Source organism: Anomaloglossus baeobatrachus, unplaced genomic scaffold (assembly GCF_048569485.1).
Source record: "Anomaloglossus baeobatrachus isolate aAnoBae1 unplaced genomic scaffold, aAnoBae1.hap1 Scaffold_413, whole genome shotgun sequence".
Lineage (NCBI taxonomy): Eukaryota > Metazoa > Chordata > Amphibia > Anura > Aromobatidae > Anomaloglossus > Anomaloglossus baeobatrachus.
The window spans coordinates 235,607-259,520 of record NW_027443465.1 but is presented as its reverse complement, the minus strand read 5'-3'; the positions used below and the strand labels follow the sequence as shown (position 1 = coordinate 259,520).

At 47.3% G+C, this 23,914-nt stretch overlaps 17 non-coding genes and 1 pseudogene across 17 annotated transcripts; all 18 read right to left on the bottom strand.

Annotated features, from left to right (window-relative positions):
* Window positions 1-888: 888 nt before the first annotated feature.
* LOC142277791 (U2 spliceosomal RNA) lies at window positions 889-1,079 on the bottom strand. The gene has a single exon (XR_012740899.1). It is a non-coding gene; the product is annotated as a U2 spliceosomal RNA (small nuclear RNA).
* A 1,117-nt stretch (window positions 1,080-2,196) lies between these two features.
* On the bottom strand, window positions 2,197-2,387 carry LOC142277789 (U2 spliceosomal RNA). The gene has a single exon (XR_012740898.1). It is a non-coding gene; the product is annotated as a U2 spliceosomal RNA (small nuclear RNA).
* Window positions 2,388-3,504: 1,117 nt separating this feature from the next.
* On the bottom strand, window positions 3,505-3,695 carry LOC142277788 (U2 spliceosomal RNA). The gene has a single exon (XR_012740897.1). It is a non-coding gene; the product is annotated as a U2 spliceosomal RNA (small nuclear RNA).
* A 1,117-nt stretch (window positions 3,696-4,812) lies between these two features.
* On the bottom strand, window positions 4,813-5,003 carry LOC142277787 (U2 spliceosomal RNA). The gene has a single exon (XR_012740896.1). It is a non-coding gene; the product is annotated as a U2 spliceosomal RNA (small nuclear RNA).
* Window positions 5,004-6,120: 1,117 nt separating this feature from the next.
* Window positions 6,121-6,311, bottom strand: LOC142277786 (U2 spliceosomal RNA). Its single transcript, XR_012740895.1, has one exon. It is a non-coding gene; the product is annotated as a U2 spliceosomal RNA (small nuclear RNA).
* Window positions 6,312-7,428: 1,117 nt separating this feature from the next.
* On the bottom strand, window positions 7,429-7,619 carry LOC142277785 (U2 spliceosomal RNA). The gene has a single exon (XR_012740894.1). It is a non-coding gene; the product is annotated as a U2 spliceosomal RNA (small nuclear RNA).
* Window positions 7,620-8,736: 1,117 nt separating this feature from the next.
* Window positions 8,737-8,927, bottom strand: LOC142277783 (U2 spliceosomal RNA). Its single transcript, XR_012740893.1, has one exon. It is a non-coding gene; the product is annotated as a U2 spliceosomal RNA (small nuclear RNA).
* Window positions 8,928-10,044: 1,117 nt separating this feature from the next.
* On the bottom strand, window positions 10,045-10,235 carry LOC142277782 (U2 spliceosomal RNA). The gene has a single exon (XR_012740892.1). It is a non-coding gene; the product is annotated as a U2 spliceosomal RNA (small nuclear RNA).
* A 1,117-nt stretch (window positions 10,236-11,352) lies between these two features.
* On the bottom strand, window positions 11,353-11,543 carry LOC142277817 (U2 spliceosomal RNA). The gene has a single exon (XR_012740923.1). It is a non-coding gene; the product is annotated as a U2 spliceosomal RNA (small nuclear RNA).
* A 1,117-nt stretch (window positions 11,544-12,660) lies between these two features.
* On the bottom strand, window positions 12,661-12,851 carry LOC142277780 (U2 spliceosomal RNA). Its single transcript, XR_012740890.1, has one exon. It is a non-coding gene; the product is annotated as a U2 spliceosomal RNA (small nuclear RNA).
* Window positions 12,852-13,968: 1,117 nt separating this feature from the next.
* On the bottom strand, window positions 13,969-14,159 carry LOC142277779 (U2 spliceosomal RNA). The gene has a single exon (XR_012740889.1). It is a non-coding gene; the product is annotated as a U2 spliceosomal RNA (small nuclear RNA).
* A 1,117-nt stretch (window positions 14,160-15,276) lies between these two features.
* LOC142277831 (U2 spliceosomal RNA) lies at window positions 15,277-15,461 on the bottom strand. The gene has a single exon (XR_012740933.1). It is a non-coding gene; the product is annotated as a U2 spliceosomal RNA (small nuclear RNA).
* Window positions 15,462-16,783: 1,322 nt separating this feature from the next.
* On the bottom strand, window positions 16,784-16,974 carry LOC142277778 (U2 spliceosomal RNA). Its single transcript, XR_012740888.1, has one exon. It is a non-coding gene; the product is annotated as a U2 spliceosomal RNA (small nuclear RNA).
* Window positions 16,975-18,091: 1,117 nt separating this feature from the next.
* Window positions 18,092-18,286, bottom strand: LOC142277825 (U2 spliceosomal RNA). Its single transcript, XR_012740928.1, has one exon. It is a non-coding gene; the product is annotated as a U2 spliceosomal RNA (small nuclear RNA).
* A 697-nt stretch (window positions 18,287-18,983) lies between these two features.
* Window positions 18,984-19,125, bottom strand: LOC142277855 (U2 spliceosomal RNA; annotated as a pseudogene).
* A 1,117-nt stretch (window positions 19,126-20,242) lies between these two features.
* Window positions 20,243-20,433, bottom strand: LOC142277777 (U2 spliceosomal RNA). Its single transcript, XR_012740887.1, has one exon. It is a non-coding gene; the product is annotated as a U2 spliceosomal RNA (small nuclear RNA).
* A 1,117-nt stretch (window positions 20,434-21,550) lies between these two features.
* Window positions 21,551-21,741, bottom strand: LOC142277776 (U2 spliceosomal RNA). Its single transcript, XR_012740886.1, has one exon. It is a non-coding gene; the product is annotated as a U2 spliceosomal RNA (small nuclear RNA).
* Window positions 21,742-22,858: 1,117 nt separating this feature from the next.
* Window positions 22,859-23,043, bottom strand: LOC142277837 (U2 spliceosomal RNA). The gene has a single exon (XR_012740939.1). It is a non-coding gene; the product is annotated as a U2 spliceosomal RNA (small nuclear RNA).
* Window positions 23,044-23,914: the final 871 nt, after the last annotated feature.

Sequence of the window (23,914 nt, the reverse complement as noted above, 5' to 3'; positions counted from 1 at the left end):
CCCTCCCCCTTGCAGTCTTTCCAATTCACGATACAAAAAGACGGACAGGACAGGTTGCCTGACTTTCCGTCACTGCCACCCTTTGCCATCCTTACCCGTAGAAAGCCCTTTCATCATCCCCAAACCCTAATCTTTTCCCTTTCCTTCCCAGCCCCCAAACCCTGCCCTCTGTACCTTTCTCACCACCCGCTTCCCTTCTCCTGTCATCCCCCTACCACCCGGGAAAAAAAGAGATTGCCCCCTCCTTCCACTAGCCCACCCTCCCACCCAAAGAACAACTTCTTCTGCGCAGCTTGTTTTCTAGGCAGCAGCGCTATTGTGATGTCATCGGGGGGCATTGTGACAAGCCGCCAGTGTTCCGTCTCTTCATGTTGTGCACTGTTCAAACCGAAAATACATCAACAGGCAGGCTACAGAAAAGCTTACTAACAAAGGTTAGAGAGGGGCTTTCTCAGAGGGCTTTTTACAGTTTGTCTATTCCCAATTAGCCGGTTTAGTATACTTAATGAAAGTACTAATTCTTTCATAGGCCGCCCATTCTTAGTATTTGACGTTCAGGTAACAACAGGTAACTTTATTTGGAGTGGAAGCAGAGAGATAACACCAGATGCCAATTGTAGATCCTCTCACACCTGTGGTCACTGCAGCATCTGACTCCACTTTGTCCAAAAGGGATCTATTCCATTCAATTACACATGATCTAGATTAGACTGACAACAAGATACTGCACGGGACATAGCAGAGTTGGTGAAGTTGAGTGGTGATGAGTTTGCTATTTGGATGAATAAAGCAAGTAAAAAGTGTGTTAGATAAAAATTCATTTCAATTCGCTAATCGGGCTAATATGAATCAGGTGAATCGAGTTCTGCTTTTGGAAACTGGGTTAAGAAGGGGTGCACCGTTCCTGGAGGTACTGCAATACCAGGTCAATGCGTGGAGTGGACAGAGCAAGCTCTTTTTCCATCTCCCTGTTCTAAAAATCCATTTAATATATGGTCCCCAGATAGGGGACGTATCAGATATTAAACTGATAAGAACAGATACTACACTTGATCTTAGCCAAAAGGCCGAGAAGCGATAACCAGAATTGGTTTGGGCCTCGAGTGGCACCCTGGCCTATGCCGGACACATCTTAGGGAGAGAGAGCGAGAGGGAGACAAACCCACGCCTACACAAGACATTTTGTCACCCAAGCCAACCCTTGAAAAGGCTGCTTTGCAGAGCAAAAACAAGAAGAATGGTGCGTTTTGCAGCCGCCGCCCACTGCAATGAATCTGAATAACTCCTCCTTTAGGGCGCAAGCAACTCCCCTCCCCCTTGCAGTCTTTCCAATTCATGATACAAAAAGACGGACAGGACAGGTTGCCTGACTTTCCGTCACTGCCACCCTTTGCCATCCTTACCCGTAGAAAGCCCTTTCATCATCCCCAAACCCTAATCTTTTCCCTTTCCTTCCCAGCCCCCAAACCCTGCCCTCTGTACCTTTCTCACCACCCGCTTCCCTTCTCCTGTCATCCCCCTACCACCCGGGAAAAAAAGAGATTGCCCCCTCCTTCCACTAGCCCACCCTCCCACCCAAAGAACAACTTCTTCTGCGCAGCTTGTTTTCTAGGCAGCAGCGCTATTGTGATGTCATCGGGGGGCATTGTGACAAGCCGCCAGTGTTCCGTCTCTTCATGTTGTGCACTGTTCAAACCGAAAATACATCAACAGGCAGGCTACAGAAAAGCTTACTAACAAAGGTTAGAGAGGGGCTTTCTCAGAGGGCTTTTTACAGTTTGTCTATTCCCAATTAGCCGGTTTAGTATACTTAATGAAAGTACTAATTCTTTCATAGGCCGCCCATTCTTAGTATTTGACGTTCAGGTAACAACAGGTAACTTTATTTGGAGTGGAAGCAGAGAGATAACACCAGATGCCAATTGTAGATCCTCTCACACCTGTGGTCACTGCAGCATCTGACTCCACTTTGTCCAAAAGGGATCTATTCCATTCAATTACACATGATCTAGATTAGACTGACAACAAGATACTGCACGGGACATAGCAGAGTTGGTGAAGTTGAGTGGTGATGAGTTTGCTATTTGGATGAATAAAGCAAGTAAAAAGTGTGTTAGATAAAAATTCATTTCAATTCGCTAATCGGGCTAATATGAATCAGGTGAATCGAGTTCTGCTTTTGGAAACTGGGTTAAGAAGGGGTGCACCGTTCCTGGAGGTACTGCAATACCAGGTCAATGCGTGGAGTGGACAGAGCAAGCTCTTTTTCCATCTCCCTGTTCTAAAAATCCATTTAATATATGGTCCCCAGATAGGGGACGTATCAGATATTAAACTGATAAGAACAGATACTACACTTGATCTTAGCCAAAAGGCCGAGAAGCGATAACCAGAATTGGTTTGGGCCTCGAGTGGCACCCTGGCCTATGCCGGACACATCTTAGGGAGAGAGAGCGAGAGGGAGACAAACCCACGCCTACACAAGACATTTTGTCACCCAAGCCAACCCTTGAAAAGGCTGCTTTGCAGAGCAAAAACAAGAAGAATGGTGCGTTTTGCAGCCGCCGCCCACTGCAATGAATCTGAATAACTCCTCCTTTAGGGCGCAAGCAACTCCCCTCCCCCTTGCAGTCTTTCCAATTCACGATACAAAAAGACGGACAGGACAGGTTGCCTGACTTTCCGTCACTGCCACCCTTTGCCATCCTTACCCGTAGAAAGCCCTTTCATCATCCCCAAACCCTAATCTTTTCCCTGTCCTTCCCAGCCCCCAAACCCTGCCCTCTGTACCTTTCTCACCACCCGCTTCCCTTCTCCTGTCATCCCCCTACCACCCGGGAAAAAAAGAGATTGCCCCCTCCTTCCACTAGCCCACCCTCCCACCCAAAGAACAACTTCTTCTGCGCAGCTTGTTTTCTAGGCAGCAGCGCTATTGTGATGTCATCGGGGGGCATTGTGACAAGCCGCCAGTGTTCCGTCTCTTCATGTTGTGCACTGTTCAAACCGAAAATACATCAACAGGCAGGCTACAGAAAAGCTTACTAACAAAGGTTAGAGAGGGGCTTTCTCAGAGGGCTTTTTACAGTTTGTCTATTCCCAATTAGCCGGTTTAGTATACTTAATGAAAGTACTAATTCTTTCATAGGCCGCCCATTCTTAGTATTTGACGTTCAGGTAACAACAGGTAACTTTATTTGGAGTGGAAGCAGAGAGATAACACCAGATGCCAATTGTAGATCCTCTCACACCTGTGGTCACTGCAGCATCTGACTCCACTTTGTCCAAAAGGGATCTATTCCATTCAATTACACATGATCTAGATTAGACTGACAACAAGATACTGCACGGGACATAGCAAAGTTGGTGAAGTTGAGTGGTGATGAGTTTGCTATTTGGATGAATAAAGCAAGTAAAAAGTGTGTTAGATAAAAATTCATTTCAATTCGCTAATCGGGCTAATATGAATCAGGTGAATCGAGTTCTGCTTTTGGAAACTGGGTTAAGAAGGGGTGCACCGTTCCTGGAGGTACTGCAATACCAGGTCAATGCGTGGAGTGGACAGAGCAAGCTCTTTTTCCATCTCCCTGTTCTAAAAATCCATTTAATATATGGTCCCCAGATAGGGGACGTATCAGATATTAAACTGATAAGAACAGATACTACACTTGATCTTAGCCAAAAGGCCGAGAAGCGATAACCAGAATTGGTTTGGGCCTCGAGTGGCACCCTGGCCTATGCCGGACACATCTTAGGGAGAGAGAGCGAGAGGGAGACAAACCCACGCCTACACAAGACATTTTGTCACCCAAGCCAACCCTTGAAAAGGCTGCTTTGCAGAGCAAAAACAAGAAGAATGGTGCGTTTTGCAGCCGCCGCCCACTGCAATGAATCTGAATAACTCCTCCTTTAGGGCGCAAGCAACTCCCCTCCCCCTTGCAGTCTTTCCAATTCACGATACAAAAAGACGGACAGGACAGGTTGCCTGACTTTCCGTCACTGCCACCCTTTGCCATCCTTACCCGTAGAAAGCCCTTTCATCATCCCCAAACCCTAATCTTTTCCCTTTCCTTCCCAGCCCCCAAACCCTGCCCTCTGTACCTTTCTCACCACCCGCTTCCCTTCTCCTGTCATCCCCCTACCACCCGGGAAAAAAAGAGATTGCCCCCTCCTTCCACTAGCCCACCCTCCCACCCAAAGAACAACTTCTTCTGCGCAGCTTGTTTTCTAGGCAGCAGCGCTATTGTGATGTCATCGGGGGGCATTGTGACAAGCCGCCAGTGTTCCGTCTCTTCATGTTGTGCACTGTTCAAACCGAAAATACATCAACAGGCAGGCTACAGAAAAGCTTACTAACAAAGGTTAGAGAGGGGCTTTCTCAGAGGGCTTTTTACAGTTTGTCTATTCCCAATTAGCCGGTTTAGTATACTTAATGAAAGTACTAATTCTTTCATAGGCCGCCCATTCTTAGTATTTGACGTTCAGGTAACAACAGGTAACTTTATTTGGAGTGGAAGCAGAGAGATAACACCAGATGCCAATTGTAGATCCTCTCACACCTGTGGTCACTGCAGCATCTGACTCCACTTTGTCCAAAAGGGATCTATTCCATTCAATTACACATGATCTAGATTAGACTGACAACAAGATACTGCACGGGACATAGCAGAGTTGGTGAAGTTGAGTGGTGATGAGTTTGCTATTTGGATGAATAAAGCAAGTAAAAAGTGTGTTAGATAAAAATTCATTTCAATTCGCTAATCGGGCTAATATGAATCAGGTGAATCGAGTTCTGCTTTTGGAAACTGGGTTAAGAAGGGGTGCACCGTTCCTGGAGGTACTGCAATACCAGGTCAATGCGTGGAGTGGACAGAGCAAGCTCTTTTTCCATCTCCCTGTTCTAAAAATCCATTTAATATATGGTCCCCAGATAGGGGACGTATCAGATATTAAACTGATAAGAACAGATACTACACTTGATCTTAGCCAAAAGGCCGAGAAGCGATAACCAGAATTGGTTTGGGCCTCGAGTGGCACCCTGGCCTATGCCGGACACATCTTAGGGAGAGAGAGCGAGAGGGAGACAAACCCACGCCTACACAAGACATTTTGTCACCCAAGCCAACCCTTGAAAAGGCTGCTTTGCAGAGCAAAAACAAGAAGAATGGTGCGTTTTGCAGCCGCCGCCCACTGCAATGAATCTGAATAACTCCTCCTTTAGGGCGCAAGCAACTCCCCTCCCCCTTGCAGTCTTTCCAATTCACGATACAAAAAGACGGACAGGACAGGTTGCCTGACTTTCCGTCACTGCCACCCTTTGCCATCCTTACCCGTAGAAAGCCCTTTCATCATCCCCAAACCCTAATCTTTTCCCTTTCCTTCCCAGCCCCCAAACCCTGCCCTCTGTACCTTTCTCACCACCCGCTTCCCTTCTCCTGTCATCCCCCTACCACCCGGGAAAAAAAGAGATTGCCCCCTCCTTCCACTAGCCCACCCTCCCACCCAAAGAACAACTTCTTCTGCGCAGCTTGTTTTCTAGGCAGCAGCGCTATTGTGATGTCATCGGGGGGCATTGTGACAAGCCGCCAGTGTTCCGTCTCTTCATGTTGTGCACTGTTCAAACCGAAAATACATCAACAGGCAGGCTACAGAAAAGCTTACTAACAAAGGTTAGAGAGGGGCTTTCTCGGAGGGCTTTTTACAGTTTGTCTATTCCCAATTAGCCGGTTTAGTATACTTAATGAAAGTACTAATTCTTTCATAGGCCGCCCATTCTTAGTATTTGACGTTCAGGTAACAACAGGTAACTTTATTTGGAGTGGAAGCAGAGAGATAACACCAGATGCCAATTGTAGATCCTCTCACACCTGTGGTCACTGCAGCATCTGACTCCACTTTGTCCAAAAGGGATCTATTCCATTCAATTACACATGATCTAGATTAGACTGACAACAAGATACTGCACGGGACATAGCAAAGTTGGTGAAGTTGAGTGGTGATGAGTTTGCTATTTGGATGAATAAAGCGAGTAAAAAGTGTGTTAGATAAAAATTCATTTCAATTCGCTAATCGGGCTAATATGAATCAGGTGAATCGAGTTCTGCTTTTGGAAACTGGGTTAAGAAGGGGTGCACCGTTCCTGGAGGTACTGCAATACCAGGTCAATGCGTGGAGTGGACAGAGCAAGCTCTTTTTCCATCTCCCTGTTCTAAAAATCCATTTAATATATGGTCCCCAGATAGGGGACGTATCAGATATTAAACTGATAAGAACAGATACTACACTTGATCTTAGCCAAAAGGCCGAGAAGCGATAACCAGAATTGGTTTGGGCCTCGAGTGGCACCCTGGCCTATGCCGGACACATCTTAGGGAGAGAGAGCGAGAGGGAGACAAACCCACGCCTACACAAGACATTTTGTCACCCAAGCCAACCCTTGAAAAGGCTGCTTTGCAGAGCAAAAACAAGAAGAATGGTGCGTTTTGCAGCCGCCGCCCACTGCAATGAATCTGAATAACTCCTCCTTTAGGGCGCAAGCAACTCCCCTCCCCCTTGCAGTCTTTCCAATTCACGATACAAAAAGACGGACAGGACAGGTTGCCTGACTTTCCGTCACTGCCACCCTTTGCCATCCTTACCCGTAGAAAGCCCTTTCATCATCCCCAAACCCTAATCTTTTCCCTTTCCTTCCCAGCCCCCAAACCCTGCCCTCTGTACCTTTCTCACCACCCGCTTCCCTTCTCCTGTCATCCCCCTACCACCCGGGAAAAAAAGAGATTGCCCCCTCCTTCCACTAGCCCACCCTCCCACCCAAAGAACAACTTCTTCTGCGCAGCTTGTTTTCTAGGCAGCAGCGCTATTGTGATGTCATCGGGGGGCATTGTGACAAGCCGCCAGTGTTCCGTCTCTTCATGTTGTGCACTGTTCAAACCGAAAATACATCAACAGGCAGGCTACAGAAAAGCTTACTAACAAAGGTTAGAGAGGGGCTTTCTCAGAGGGCTTTTTACAGTTTGTCTATTCCCAATTAGCCGGTTTAGTATACTTAATGAAAGTACTAATTCTTTCATAGGCCGCCCATTCTTAGTATTTGACGTTCAGGTAACAACAGGTAACTTTATTTGGAGTGGAAGCAGAGAGATAACACCAGATGCCAATTGTAGATCCTCTCACACCTGTGGTCACTGCAGCATCTGACTCCACTTTGTCCAAAAGGGATCTATTCCATTCAATTACACATGATCTAGATTAGACTGACAACAAGATACTGCACGGGACATAGCAGAGTTGGTGAAGTTGAGTGGTGATGAGTTTGCTATTTGGATGAATAAAGCAAGTAAAAAGTGTGTTAGATAAAAATTCATTTCAATTCGCTAATCGGGCTAATATGAATCAGGTGAATCGAGTTCTGCTTTTGGAAACTGGGTTAAGAAGGGGTGCACCGTTCCTGGAGGTACTGCAATACCAGGTCAATGCGTGGAGTGGACAGAGCAAGCTCTTTTTCCATCTCCCTGTTCTAAAAATCCATTTAATATATGGTCCCCAGATAGGGGACGTATCAGATATTAAACTGATAAGAACAGATACTACACTTGATCTTAGCCAAAAGGCCGAGAAGCGATAACCAGAATTGGTTTGGGCCTCGAGTGGCACCCTGGCCTATGCCGGACACATCTTAGGGAGAGAGAGCGAGAGGGAGACAAACCCACGCCTACACAAGACATTTTGTCACCCAAGCCAACCCTTGAAAAGGCTGCTTTGCAGAGCAAAAACAAGAAGAATGGTGCGTTTTGCAGCCGCCGCCCACTGCAATGAATCTGAATAACTCCTCCTTTAGGGCGCAAGCAACTCCCCTCCCCCTTGCAGTCTTTCCAATTCACGATACAAAAAGACGGACAGGACAGGTTGCCTGACTTTCCGTCACTGCCACCCTTTGCCATCCTTACCCGTAGAAAGCCCTTTCATCATCCCCAAACCCTAATCTTTTCCCTTTCCTTCCCAGCCCCCAAACCCTGCCCTCTGTACCTTTCTCACCACCCGCTTCCCTTCTCCTGTCATCCCCCTACCACCCGGGAAAAAAAGAGATTGCCCCCTCCTTCCACTAGCCCACCCTCCCACCCAAAGAACAACTTCTTCTGCGCAGCTTGTTTTCTAGGCAGCAGCGCTATTGTGATGTCATCGGGGGGCATTGTGACAAGCCGCCAGTGTTCCGTCTCTTCATGTTGTGCACTGTTCAAACCGAAAATACATCAACAGGCAGGCTACAGAAAAGCTTACTAACAAAGGTTAGAGAGGGGCTTTCTCAGAGGGCTTTTTACAGTTTGTCTATTCCCAATTAGCCGGTTTAGTATACTTAATGAAAGTACTAATTCTTTCATAGGCCGCCCATTCTTAGTATTTGACGTTCAGGTAACAACAGGTAACTTTATTTGGAGTGGAAGCAGAGAGATAACACCAGATGCCAATTGTAGATCCTCTCACACCTGTGGTCACTGCAGCATCTGACTCCACTTTGTCCAAAAGGGATCTATTCCATTCAATTACACATGATCTAGATTAGACTGACAACAAGATACTGCACGGGACATAGCAGAGTTGGTGAAGTTGAGTGGTGATGAGTTTGCTATTTGGATGAATAAAGCAAGTAAAAAGTGTGTTAGATAAAAATTCATTTCAATTCGCTAATCGGGCTAATATGAATCAGGTGAATCGAGTTCTGCTTTTGGAAACTGGGTTAAGAAGGGGTGCACCGTTCCTGGAGGTACTGCAATACCAGGTCAATGCGTGGAGTGGACAGAGCAAGCTCTTTTTCCATCTCCCTGTTCTAAAAATCCATTTAATATATGGTCCCCAGATAGGGGACGTATCAGATATTAAACTGATAAGAACAGATACTACACTTGATCTTAGCCAAAAGGCCGAGAAGCGATAACCAGAATTGGTTTGGGCCTCGAGTGGCACCCTGGCCTATGCCGGACACATCTTAGGGAGAGAGAGCGAGAGGGAGACAAACCCACGCCTACACAAGACATTTTGTCACCCAAGCCAACCCTTGAAAAGGCTGCTTTGCAGAGCAAAAACAAGAAGAATGGTGCGTTTTGCAGCCGCCGCCCACTGCAATGAATCTGAATAACTCCTCCTTTAGGGCGCAAGCAACTCCCCTCCCCCTTGCAGTCTTTCCAATTCACGATACAAAAAGACGGACAGGACAGGTTGCCTGACTTTCCGTCACTGCCACCCTTTGCCATCCTTACCCGTAGAAAGCCCTTTCATCATCCCCAAACCCTAATCTTTTCCCTTTCCTTCCCAGCCCCCAAACCCTGCCCTCTGTACCTTTCTCACCACCCGCTTCCCTTCTCCTGTCATCCCCCTACCACCCGAGAAAAAAAGAGATTGCCCCCTCCTTCCACTAGCCCACCCTCCCACCCAAAGAACAACTTCTTCTGCGCAGCTTGTTTTCTAGGCAGCAGCGCTATTGTGATGTCATCGGGGGGCATTGTGACAAGCCGCCAGTGTTCCGTCTCTTCATGTTGTGCACTGTTCAAACCGAAAATACATCAACAGGCAGGCTACAGAAAAGCTTACTAACAAAGGTTAGAGAGGGGCTTTCTCAGAGGGCTTTTTACAGTTTGTCTATTCCCAATTAGCCGGTTTAGTATACTTAATGAAAGTACTAATTCTTTCATAGGCCGCCCATTCTTAGTATTTGACGTTCAGGTAACAACAGGTAACTTTATTTGGAGTGGAAGCAGAGAGATAACACCAGATGCCAATTGTAGATCCTCTCACACCTGTGGTCACTGCAGCATCTGACTCCACTTTGTCCAAAAGGGATCTATTCCATTCAATTACACATGATCTAGATTAGACTGACAACAAGATACTGCACGGGACATAGCAGAGTTGGTGAAGTTGAGTGGTGATGAGTTTGCTATTTGGATGAATAAAGCAAGTAAAAAGTGTGTTAGATAAAAATTCATTTCAATTCGCTAATCGGGCTAATATGAATCAGGTGAATCGAGTTCTGCTTTTGGAAACTGGGTTAAGAAGGGGTGCACCGTTCCTGGAGGTACTGCAATACCAGGTCAATGCGTGGAGTGGACAGAGCAAGCTCTTTTTCCATCTCCCTGTTCTAAAAATCCATTTAATATATGGTCCCCAGATAGGGGACGTATCAGATATTAAACTGATAAGAACAGATACTACACTTGATCTTAGCCAAAAGGCCGAGAAGCGATAACCAGAATTGGTTTGGGCCTCGAGTGGCACCCTGGCCTATGCCGGACACATCTTAGGGAGAGAGAGCGAGAGGGAGACAAACCCACGCCTACACAAGACATTTTGTCACCCAAGCCAACCCTTGAAAAGGCTGCTTTGCAGAGCAAAAACAAGAAGAATGGTGCGTTTTGCAGCCGCCGCCCACTGCAATGAATCTGAATAACTCCTCCTTTAGGGCGCAAGCAACTCCCCTCCCCCTTACAGTCTTTCCAATTCACGATACAAAAAGACGGACAGGACAGGTTGCCTGACTTTCCGTCACTGCCACCCTTTGCCATCCTTACCCGTAGAAAGCCCTTTCATCATCCCCAAACCCTAATCTTTTCCCTTTCCTTCCCAGCCCCCAAACCCTGCCCTCTGTACCTTTCTCACCACCCGCTTCCCTTCTCCTGTCATCCCCCTACCACCCGGGAAAAAAAGAGATTGCCCCCTCCTTCCACTAGCCCACCCTCCCACCCAAAGAACAACTTCTTCTGCGCAGCTTGTTTTCTAGGCAGCAGCGCTATTGTGATGTCATCGGGGGGCATTGTGACAAGCCGCCAGTGTTCCGTCTCTTCATGTTGTGCACTGTTCAAACCGAAAATACATCAACAGGCAGGCTACAGAAAAGCTTACTAACAAAGGTTAGAGAGGGGCTTTCTCAGAGGGCTTTTTACAGTTTGTCTATTCCCAATTAGCCGGTTTAGTATACTTAATGAAAGTACTAATTCTTTCATAGGCCGCCCATTCTTAGTATTTGACGTTCAGGTAACAACAGGTAACTTTATTTGGAGTGGAAGCAGAGAGATAACACCAGATGCCAATTGTAGATCCTCTCACACCTGTGGTCACTGCAGCATCTGACTCCACTTTGTCCAAAAGGGATCTATTCCATTCAATTACACATGATCTAGATTAGACTGACAACAAGATACTGCACGGGACATAGCAGAGTTGGTGAAGTTGAGTGGTGATGAGTTTGCTATTTGGATGAATAAAGCAAGTAAAAAGTGTGTTAGATAAAAATTCATTTCAATTCGCTAATCGGGCTAATATGAATCAGGTGAATCGAGTTCTGCTTTTGGAAACTGGGTTAAGAAGGGGTGCACCGTTCCTGGAGGTACTGCAATACCAGGTCAATGCGTGGAGTGGACAGAGCAAGCTCTTTTTCCATCTCCCTGTTCTAAAAATCCATTTAATATATGGTCCCCAGATACGGGACGTATCAGATATTAAACTGATAAGAACAGATACTACACTTGATCTTAGCCAAAAGGCCGAGAAGCGATAACCAGAATTGGTTTGGGCCTCGAGTGGCACCCTGGCCTATGCCGGACACATCTTAGGGAGAGAGAGCGAGAGGGAGACAAACCCACGCCTACACAAGACATTTTGTCACCCAAGCCAACCCTTGAAAAGGCTGCTTTGCAGAGCAAAAACAAGAAGAATGGTGCGTTTTGCAGCCGCCGCCCACTGCAATGAATCTGAATAACTCCTCCTTTAGGGCGCAAGCAACTCCCCTCCCCCTTGCAGTCTTTCCAATTCACGATGCAAAAAGACGGACAGGACAGGTTGCCTGACTTTCCGTCACTGCCACCCTTTGCCATCCTTACCCGTAGAAAGCCCTTTCATCATCCCCAAACCCTAATCTTTTCCCTTTCCTTCCCAGTCCCCAAACCCTGCCCTCTGTACCTTTCTCACCACCCGCTTCCCTTCTCCTGTCATCCCCCTACCACCCGGGAAAAAAAGAGATTGCCCCCTCCTTCCACTAGCCCACCCTCCCACCCAAAGAACAACTTCTTCTGCGCAGCTTGTTTTCTAGGCAGCAGCGCTATTGTGATGTCATCGGGGGGCATTGTGACAAGCCGCCAGTGTTCCGTCTCTTCATGTTGTGCACTGTTCAAACCGAAAATACATCAACAGGCAGGCTACAGAAAAGCTTACTAACAAAGGTTAGAGAGGGGCTTTCTCAGAGGGCTTTTTACAGTTTGTCTATTCCCAATTAGCCGGTTTAGTATACTTAATGAAAGTACTAATTCTTTCATAGGCCGCCCATTCTTAGTATTTGACGTTCAGGTAACAACAGGTAACTTTATTTGGAGTGGAAGCAGAGAGATAACACCAGATGCCAATTGTAGATCCTCTCACACCTGTGGTCACTGCAGCATCTGACTCCACTTTGTCCAAAAGGGATCTATTCCATTCAATTACACATGATCTAGATTAGACTGACAACAAGATACTGCACGGGACATAGCAGAGTTGGTGAAGTTGAGTGGTGATGAGTTTGCTATTTGGATGAATAAAGCAAGTAAAAAGTGTGTTAGATAAAAATTCATTTCAATTCGCTAATCGGGCTAATATGAATCAGGTGAATCGAGTTCTGCTTTTGGAAACTGGGTTAAGAAGGGGTGCACCGTTCCTGGAGGTACTGCAATACCAGGTCAATGCGTGGAGTGGACAGAGCAAGCTCTTTTTCCATCTCCCTGTTCTAAAAATCCATTTAATATATGGTCCCCAGATAGGGGACGTATCAGATATTAAACTGATAAGAACAGATACTACACTTGATCTTAGCCAAAAGGCCGAGAAGCGATAACCAGAATTGGTTTGGGCCTCGAGTGGCACCCTGGCCTATGCCGGACACATCTTAGGGAGAGAGAGCGAGAGGGAGACAAACCCACGCCTACACAAGACATTTTGTCACCCAAGCCAACCCTTGAAAAGGCTGCTTTGCAGAGCAAAAACAAGAAGAATGGTGCGTTTTGCAGCCGCCGCCCACTGCAATGAATCTGAATAACTCCTCCTTTAGGGCGCAAGCAACTCCCCTCCCCCTTGCAGTCTTTCCAATTCACGATACAAAAAGACGGACAGGACAGGTTGCCTGACTTTCCGTCACTGCCACCCTTTGCCATCCTTACCCGTAGAAAGCCCTTTCATCATCCCCAAACCCTAATCTTTTCCCTTTCCTTCCCAGCCCCCAAACCCTGCCCTCTGTACCTTTCTCACCACCCGCTTCCCTTCTCCTGTCATCCCCCTACCACCCGGGAAAAAAAGAGATTGCCCCCTCCTTCCACTAGCCCACCCTCCCACCCAAAGAACAACTTCTTCTGCGCAGCTTGTTTTCTAGGCAGCAGCGCTATTGTGATGTCATCGGGGGGCATTGTGACAAGCCGCCAGTGTTCCGTCTCTTCATGTTGTGCACTGTTCAAACCGAAAATACATCAACAGGCAGGCTACAGAAAAGCTTACTAACAAAGGTTAGAGAGGGGCTTTCTCAGAGGGCTTTTTACAGTTTGTCTATTCCCAATTAGCCGGTTTAGTATACTTAATGAAAGTACTAATTCTTTCATAGGCCGCCCATTCTTAGTATTTGACGTTCAGGTAACAACAGGTAACTTTATTTGGAGTGGAAGCAGAGAGATAACACCAGATGCCAATTGTAGATCCTCTCACACCTGTGGTCACTGCAGCATCTGACTCCACTTTGTCCAAAAGGGATCTATTCCATTCAATTACACATGATCTAGATTAGACTGACAACAAGATACTGCACGGGACATAGCAGAGTTGGTGAAGTTGAGTGGTGATGAGTTTGCTATTTGGATGAATAAAGCAAGTAAAAAGTGTGTTAGATAAAAATTCATTTCAATTCGCTAATCGGGCTAATATGAATCAGGTGAATCGAGTTCTGCTTTTGGAAACTGGGTTAAGAAGGGGTGCACCGTTCCTGGAGGTACTGCAATACCAGGTCAATGCGTGGAGTGGACAGAGCAAGCTCTTTTTCCATCTCCCTGTTCTAAAAATCCATTTAATATATGGTCCCCAGATAGGGGACGTATCAGATATTAAACTGATAAGAACAGATACTACACTTGATCTTAGCCAAAAGGCCGAGAAGCGATAACCAGAATTGGTTTGGGCCTCGAGTGGCACCCTGGCCTATGCCGGACACATCTTAGGGAGAGAGAGCGAGAGGGAGACAAACCCACGCCTACACAAGACATTTTGTCACCCAAGCCAACCCTTGAAAAGGCTGCTTTGCAGAGCAAAAACAAGAAGAATGGTGCGTTTTGCAGCCGCCGCCCACTGCAATGAATCTGAATAACTCCTCCTTTAGGGCGCAAGCAACTCCCCTCCCCCTTGCAGTCTTTCCAATTCACGATACAAAAAGACGGACAGGACAGGTTGCCTGACTTTCCGTCACTGCCACCCTTTGCCATCCTTACCCGTAGAAAGCCCTTTCATCATCCCCAAACCCTAATCTTTTCCCTTTCCTTCCCAGCCCCCAAACCCTGCCCTCTGTACCTTTCTCACCACCCGCTTCCCTTCTCCTGTCATCCCCCTACCACCCGGGAAAAAAAGAGATTGCCCCCTCCTTCCACTAGCCCACCCTCCCACCCAAAGAACAACTTCTTCTGCGCAGCTTGTTTTCTAGGCAGCAGCGCTATTGTGATGTCATCGGGGGGCATTGTGACAAGCCGCCAGTGTTCCGTCTCTTCATGTTGTGCACTGTTCAAACCGAAAATACATCAACAGGCAGGCTACAGAAAAGCTTACTAACAAAGGTTAGAGAGGGGCTTTCTCAGAGGGCTTTTTACAGTTTGTCTATTCCCAATTAGCCGGTTTAGTATACTTAATGAAAGTACTAATTCTTTCATAGGCCGCCCATTCTTAGTATTTGACGTTCAGGTAACAACAGGTAACTTTATTTGGAGTGGAAGCAGAGAGATAACACCAGATGCCAATTGTAGATCCTCTCACACCTGTGGTCACTGCAGCATCTGACTCCACTTTGTCCAAAAGGGATCTATTCCATTCAATTACACATGATCTAGATTAGACTGACAACAAGATACTGCACGGGACATAGCAGAGTTGGTGAAGTTGAGTGGTGATGAGTTTGCTATTTGGATGAATAAAGCAAGTAAAAAGTGTGTTAGATAAAAATTCATTTCAATTCGCTAATCGGGCTAATATGAATCAGGTGAATCGAGTTCTGCTTTTGGAAACTGGGTTAAGAAGGGGTGCACCGTTCCTGGAGGTACTGCAATACCAGGTCAATGCGTGGAGTGGACAGAGCAAGCTCTTTTTCCATCTCCCTGTTCTAAAAATCCATTTAATATATGGTCCCCAGATAGGGGACGTATCAGATATTAAACTGATAAGAACAGATGAGATTTCATCCGCAAAATTCAGAAAACGGTCATCGGCCACCACACAAAAGCGCAGTGCCGCAGGTGATCGCCTCCCGAGCCCAGGAACCACCAGCCAGAAGGGGACGTAAGCACCAAAAGGCGCAACAATCCCCGAGGCCGGCGGTTGTGCAAGCCCGGGCCCCTCCCAGCCAAGACCAAGGCAAACCCAATGAAGGGACTACACTTGATCTTAGCCAAAAGGCCGAGAAGCGATAACCAGAATTGGTTTGGGCCTCGAGTGGCACCCTGGCCTATGCCGGACACATCTTAGGGAGAGAGAGCGAGAGGGAGACAAACCCACGCCTACACAAGACATTTTGTCACCCAAGCCAACCCTTGAAAAGGCTGCTTTGCAGAGCAAAAACAAGAAGAATGGTGCGTTTTGCAGCCGCCGCCCACTGCAATGAATCTGAATAACTCCTCCTTTAGGGCGCAAGCAACTCCCCTCCCCCTTGCAGTCTTTCCAATTCACGATACAAAAAGACGGACAGGACAGGTTGCCTGACTTTCCGTCACTGCCACCCTTTGCCATCCTTACCCGTAGAAAGCCCTTTCATCATCCCCAAACCCTAATCTTTTCCCTTTCCTTCCCAGCCCCCAAACCCTGCCCTCTGTACCTTTCTCACCACCCGCTTCCCTTCTCCTGTCATCCCCCTACCACCCGGGAAAAAAAGAGATTGCCCCCTCCTTCCACTAGCCCACCCTCCCACCCAAAGAACAACTTCTTCTGCGCAGCTTGTTTTCTAGGCAGCAGCGCTATTGTGATGTCATCGGGGGGCATTGTGACAAGCCGCCAGTGTTCCGTCTCTTCATGTTGTGCACTGTTCAAACCGAAAATACATCAACAGGCAGGCTACAGAAAAGCTTACTAACAAAGGTTAGAGAGGGGCTTTCTCAGAGGGCTTTTTACAGTTTGTCTATTCCCAATTAGCCGGTTTAGTATACTTAATGAAAGTACTAATTCTTTCATAGGCCGCCCATTCTTAGTATTTGACGTTCAGGTAACAACAGGTAACTTTATTTGGAGTGGAAGCAGAGAGATAACACCAGATGCCAATTGTAGATCCTCTCACACCTGTGGTCACTGCAGCATCTGACTCCACTTTGTCCAAAAGGGATCTATTCCATTCAATTACACATGATCTAGATTAGACTGACAACAAGATACTGCACGGGACATAGCAGAGTTGGTGAAGTTGAGTGGTGATGAGTTTGCTATTTGGATGAATAAAGCAAGTAAAAAGTGTGTTAGATAAAAATTCATTTCAATTCGCTAATCGGGCTAATATGAATCAGGTGAATCGAGTTCTGCTTTTAGAAACTGGGTTAAGAAGGGGTGCACCGTTCCTGGAGGTACTGCAATACCAGGTCAATGCGTGGAGTGGACAGAGCAAGCTCTTTTTCCATCTCCCTGTTCTAAAAATCCATTTAATATATGGTCCCCAGATAGGGGACGTATCAGATATTAAACTGATAAGAACAGATACTACACTTGATCTTAGCCAAAAGGCCGAGAAGCGATAACCAGAATTGGTTTGGGCCTCGAGTGGCACCCTGGCCTATGCCGGACACATCTTAGGGAGAGAGAGCGAGAGGGAGACAAACCCACGCCTACACAAGACATTTTGTCACCCAAGCCAACCCTTGAAAAGGCTGCTTTGCAGAGCAAAAACAAGAAGAATGGTGCGTTTTGCAGCCGCCGCCCACTGCAATGAATCTGAATAACTCCTCCTTTAGGGCGCAAGCAACTCCCCTCCCCCTTGCAGTCTTTCCAATTCACGATACAAAAAGACGGACAGGACAGGTTGCCTGACTTTCCGTCACTGCCACCCTTTGCCATCCTTACCCGTAGAAAGCCCTTTCATCATCCCCAAACCCTAATCTTTTCCCTTTCCTTCCCAGCCCCCAAACCCTGCCCTCTGTACCTTTCTCACCACCCGCTTCCCTTCTCCTGTCATCCCCCTACCACCCGGGAAAAAAAGAGATTGCCCCCTCCTTCCACTAGCCCACCCTCCCACCCAAAGAACAACTTCTTCTGCGCAGCTTGTTTTCTAGGCAGCAGCGCTATTGTGATGTCATCGGGGGGCATTGTGACAAGCCGCCAGTGTTCCGTCTCTTCATGTTGTGCACTGTTCAAACCGAAAATACATCAACAGGCAGGCTACAGAAAAGCTTACTAACAAAGGTTAGAGAGGGGCTTTCTCAGAGGGCTTTTTACAGTTTGTCTATTCCCAATTAGCCGGTTTAGTATACTTAATGAAAGTACTAATTCTTTCATAGGCCGCCCATTCTTAGTATTTGACGTTCAGGTAACAACAGGTAACTTTATTTGGAGTGGAAGCAGAGAGATAACACCAGATGCCAATTGTAGATCCTCTCACACCTGTGGTCACTGCAGCATCTGACTCCACTTTGTCCAAAAGGGATCTATTCCATTCAATTACACATGATCTAGATTAGACTGACAACAAGATACTGCACGGGACATAGCAGAGTTGGTGAAGTTGAGTGGTGATGAGTTTGCTATTTGGATGAATAAAGCAAGTAAAAAGTGTGTTAGATAAAAATTCATTTCAATTCGCTAATCGGGCTAATATGAATCAGGTGAATCGAGTTCTGCTTTTGGAAACTGGGTTAAGAAGGGGTGCACCGTTCCTGGAGGTACTGCAATACCAGGTCAATGCGTGGAGTGGACAGAGCAAGCTCTTTTTCCATCTCCCTGTTCTAAAAATCCATTTAATATATGGTCCCCAGATAGGGGACGTATCAGATATTAAACTGATAAGAACAGATTTTGATTTAATGAAGCTTTCCAAAGCACCGCAAAAATGCATGACCGAAGTCACACCAAAAACAGTGCAAAGGCTAGGATTCGTGTGGACCCCTCCGTGAGAAGAGGATCCCCAAAAATCAACCCCGTCCCTCCGAGCCAGAAGGCCACAGCGAGGGTCAGGGATCTTCGGTGCTCCCCCAAGCCGAAGCCTGGTTGAGCCTTGTTGTTGCTCCCAGCGTCCACCGAGGCATCTTACCCAAGTGGAGAAGGGAGCTACTAGTCGTTGGTTTCGCAGCCGAGACTGCCCGGACCGTCAACCGGTGTTGGTTTCTCAGCCCAAGGCTGACCGGACCTCCAACCAGGTGTTGGTTTCTCAGCCCAAGGCTGACCGGACCTCCAACCGGGTGTTGGTTTCTCAGCCCAAGGCTAACCGGACCTCCAACCGGGTGTTGGTTTCTCAGCCAAAGCTGACCCGGACCTCCAACCGGGTGTTGGTTTCTCAGCCCAAAGCTGACCGGACCTCCGACCGGGATTATAAAAATTTCCCTTCTTAGCCAGAAGGCCGGGATAGGGCAATATGCTTGGAAAGTATGAATAGGCAAGGCGCGGCGTGCGACAGAGTCTGAGGCTTACCAGGGTCCCAACATAGCAAGTTCAGACTCCCTCCAGGATGTCCATTCCTGGGGCACATTGCACCATAACCCCCACACTTACTCAGTCTAATAGCCTCGATCCTGGTAGGGCCATGGTTTCCTCTAGATGGATATACTATCCTCCCAAAGTACTAACAAGCGCAACCTTCCAGTGTGCATTGCATCATTGTACTAAGGTGGCCGGAGCCTTAAACCACCTTTTCGAACGATACTACACTTGATCTTAGCCAAAAGGCCGAGAAGCGATAACCAGAATTGGTTTGGGCCTCGAGTGGCACCCTGGCCTATGCCGGACACATCTTAGGGAGAGAGAGCGAGAGGGAGACAAACCCACGCCTACACAAGACATTTTGTCACCCAAGCCAACCCTTGAAAAGGCTGCTTTGCAGAGCAAAAACAAGAAGAATGGTGCGTTTTGCAGCCGCCGCCCACTGCAATGAATCTGAATAACTCCTCCTTTAGGGCGCAAGCAACTCCCCTCCCCCTTGCAGTCTTTCCAATTCACGATACAAAAAGACGGACAGGACAGGTTGCCTGACTTTCCGTCACTGCCACCCTTTGCCATCCTTACCCGTAGAAAGCCCTTTCATCATCCCCAAACCCTAATCTTTTCCCTTTCCTTCCCAGCCCCCAAACCCTGCCCTCTGTACCTTTCTCACCACCCGCTTCCCTTCTCCTGTCATCCCCCTACCACCCGGGAAAAAAAGAGATTGCCCCCTCCTTCCACTAGCCCACCCTCCCACCCAAAGAACAACTTCTTCTGCGCAGCTTGTTTTCTAGGCAGCAGCGCTATTGTGATGTCATCGGGGGGCATTGTGACAAGCCGCCAGTGTTCCGTCTCTTCATGTTGTGCACTGTTCAAACCGAAAATACATCAACAGGCAGACTACAGAAAAGCTTACTAACAAAGGTTAGAGAGGGGCTTTCTCAGAGGGCTTTTTACAGTTTGTCTATTCCCAATTAGCCGGTTTAGTATACTTAATGAAAGTACTAATTCTTTCATAGGCCGCCCATTCTTAGTATTTGACGTTCAGGTAACAACAGGTAACTTTATTTGGAGTGGAAGCAGAGAGATAACACCAGATGCCAATTGTAGATCCTCTCACACCTGTGGTCACTGCAGCATCTGACTCCACTTTGTCCAAAAGGGATCTATTCCATTCAATTACACATGATCTAGATTAGACTGACAACAAGATACTGCACGGGACATAGCAGAGTTGGTGAAGTTGAGTGGTGATGAGTTTGCTATTTGGATGAATAAAGCAAGTAAAAAGTGTGTTAGATAAAAATTCATTTCAATTCGCTAATCGGGCTAATATGAATCAGGTGAATCGAGTTCTGCTTTTGGAAACTGGGTTAAGAAGGGGTGCACCGTTCCTGGAGGTACTGCAATACCAGGTCAATGCGTGGAGTGGACAGAGCAAGCTCTTTTTCCATCTCCCTGTTCTAAAAATCCATTTAATATATGGTCCCCAGATAGGGGACGTATCAGATATTAAACTGATAAGAACAGATACTACACTTGATCTTAGCCAAAAGGCCGAGAAGCGATAACCAGAATTGGTTTGGGCCTCGAGTGGCACCCTGGCCTATGCCGGACACATCTTAGGGAGAGAGAGCGAGAGGGAGACAAACCCACGCCTACACAAGACATTTTGTCACCCAAGCCAACCCTTGAAAAGGCTGCTTTGCAGAGCAAAAACAAGAAGAATGGTGCGTTTTGCAGCCGCCGCCCACTGCAATGAATCTGAATAACTCCTCCTTTAGGGCGCAAGCAACTCCCCTCCCCCTTGCAGTCTTTCCAATTCACGATACAAAAAGACGGACAGGACAGGTTGCCTGACTTTCCGTCACTGCCACCCTTTGCCATCCTTACCCGTAGAAAGCCCTTTCATCATCCCCAAACCCTAATCTTTTCCCTTTCCTTCCCAGCCCCCAAACCCTGCCCTCTGTACCTTTCTCACCACCCGCTTCCCTTCTCCTGTCATCCCCCTACCACCCGGGAAAAAAAGAGATTGCCCCCTCCTTCCACTAGCCCACCCTCCCACCCAAAGAACAACTTCTTCTGCGCAGCTTGTTTTCTAGGCAGCAGCGCTATTGTGATGTCATCGGGGGGCATTGTGACAAGCCGCCAGTGTTCCGTCTCTTCATGTTGTGCACTGTTCAAACCGAAAATACATCAACAGGCAGGCTACAGAAAAGCTTACTAACAAAGGTTAGAGAGGGGCTTTCTCAGAGGGCTTTTTACAGTTTGTCTATTCCCAATTAGCCGGTTTAGTATACTTAATGAAAGTACTAATTCTTTCATAGGCCGCCCATTCTTAGTATTTGACGTTCAGGTAACAACAGGTAACTTTATTTGGAGTGGAAGCAGAGAGATAACACCAGATGCCAATTGTAGATCCTCTCACACCTGTGGTCACTGCAGCATCTGACTCCACTTTGTCCAAAAGGGATCTATTCCATTCAATTACACATGATCTAGATTAGACTGACAACAAGATACTGCACGGGACATAGCAGAGTTGGTGAAGTTGAGTGGTGATGAGTTTGCTATTTGGATGAATAAAGCAAGTAAAAAGTGTGTTAGATAAAAATTCATTTCAATTCGCTAATCGGGCTAATATGAATCAGGTGAATCGAGTTCTGCTTTTGGAAACTGGGTTAAGAAGGGGTGCACCGTTCCTGGAGGTACTGCAATACCAGGTCAATGCGTGGAGTGGACAGAGCAAGCTCTTTTTCCATCTCCCTGTTCTAAAAATCCATTTAATATATGGTCCCCAGATAGGGGACGTATCAGATATTAAACTGATAAGAACAGATACTACACTTGATCTTAGCCAAAAGGCCGAGAAGCGATAACCAGAATTGGTTTGGGCCTCGAGTGGCACCCTGGCCTATGCCGGACACATCTTAGGGAGAGAGAGCGAGAGGGAGACAAACCCACGCCTACACAAGACATTTTGTCACCCAAGCCAACCCTTGAAAAGGCTGCTTTGCAGAGCAAAAACAAGAAGAATGGTGCGTTTTGCAGCCGCCGCCCACTGCAATGAATCTGAATAACTCCTCCTTTAGGGCGCAAGCAACTCCCCTCCCCCTTGCAGTCTTTCCAATTCACGATACAAAAAGACGGACAGGACAGGTTGCCTGACTTTCCGTCACTGCCACCCTTTGCCATCCTTACCCGTAGAAAGCCCTTTCATCATCCCCAAACCCTAATCTTTTCCCTTTCCTTCCCAGCCCCCAAACCCTGCCCTCTGTACCTTTCTCACCACCCGCTTCCCTTCTCCTGTCATCCCCCTACCACCCGGGAAAAAAAGAGATTGCCCCCTCCTTCCACTAGCCCACCCTCCCACCCAAAGAACAACTTCTTCTGCGCAGCTTGTTTTCTAGGCAGCAGCGCTATTGTGATGTCATCGGGGGGCATTGTGACAAGCCGCCAGTGTTCCGTCTCTTCATGTTGTGCACTGTTCAAACCGAAAATACATCAACAGGCAGGCTACAGAAAAGCTTACTAACAAAGGTTAGAGAGGGGCTTTCTCAGAGGGCTTTTTACAGTTTGTCTATTCCCAATTAGCCGGTTTAGTATACTTAATGAAAGTACTAATTCTTTCATAGGCCGCCCATTCTTAGTATTTGACGTTCAGGTAACAACAGGTAACTTTATTTGGAGTGGAAGCAGAGAGATAACACCAGATGCCAATTGTAGATCCTCTCACACCTGTGGTCACTGCAGCATCTGACTCCACTTTGTCCAAAAGGGATCTATTCCATTCAATTACACATGATCTAGATTAGACTGACAACAAGATACTGCACGGGACATAGCAGAGTTGGTGAAGTTGAGTGGTGATGAGTTTGCTATTTGGATGAATAAAGCAAGTAAAAAGTGTGTTAGATAAAAATTCATTTCAATTCGCTAATCGGGCTAATATGAATCAGGTGAATCGAGTTCTGCTTTTGGAAACTGGGTTAAGAAGGGGTGCACCGTTCCTGGAGGTACTGCAATACCAGGTCAATGCGTGGAGTGGACAGAGCAAGCTCTTTTTCCATCTCCCTGTTCTAAAAATCCATTTAATATATGGTCCCCAGATAGGGGACGTATCAGATATTAAACTGATAAGAACAGATGAGATTCCATCCGCAAATTTCAGAAAACGGTCATCGGCCACCACACAAAAGCGCAGTGCCGCAGGTGATCGCCTCCCGAGCCCAGGAACCACCAGCCAAAAGGGGACGTAAGCACCAAAAGGCGCAACAATCCCCAAGGCCGGCGGTTGTGCAAGCCCGGGCCCCTCCCAGCCAAGACCAAGGCAAACCCAATGAAGGGACTACACTTGATCTTAGCCAAAAGGCCGAGAAGCGATAACCAGAATTGGTTTGGGCCTCGAGTGGCACCCTGGCCTATGCCGGACACATCTTAGGGAGAGAGAGCGAGAGGGAGACAAACCCACGCCTACACAAGACATTTTGTCACCCAAGCCAACCCTTGAAAAGGCTGCTTTGCAGAGCAAAAACAAGAAGAATGGTGCGTTTTGCAGCCGCCGCCCACTGCAATGAATCTGAATAACTCCTCCTTTAGGGCGCAAGCAACTCCCCTCCCCCTTGCAGTCTTTCCAATTCACGATACAAAAAGACGGACAGGACAGGTTGCCTGACTTTCCGTCACTGCCACCCTTTGCCATCCTTACCCGTAGAAAGCCCTTTCATCATCCCCAAACCCTAATCTTTTCCCTTTCCTTCCCAGCCCCCAAACCCTGCCCTCTGTACCTTTCTCACCACCCGCTTCCCTTCTCCTGTCATCCCCCTACCACCCGGGAAAAAAAGAGATTGCCCCCTCCTTCCACTAGCCCACCCTCCCACCCAAAGAACAACTTCTTCTGCGCAGCTTGTTTTCTAGGCAGCAGCGCTATTGTGATGTCATCGGGGGGCATTGTGACAAGCCGCCAGTGTTCCGTCTCTTCATGTTGTGCACTGTTCAAACCGAAAATACATCAACAGGCAGGCTACAGAAAAGCTTACTAACAAAGGTT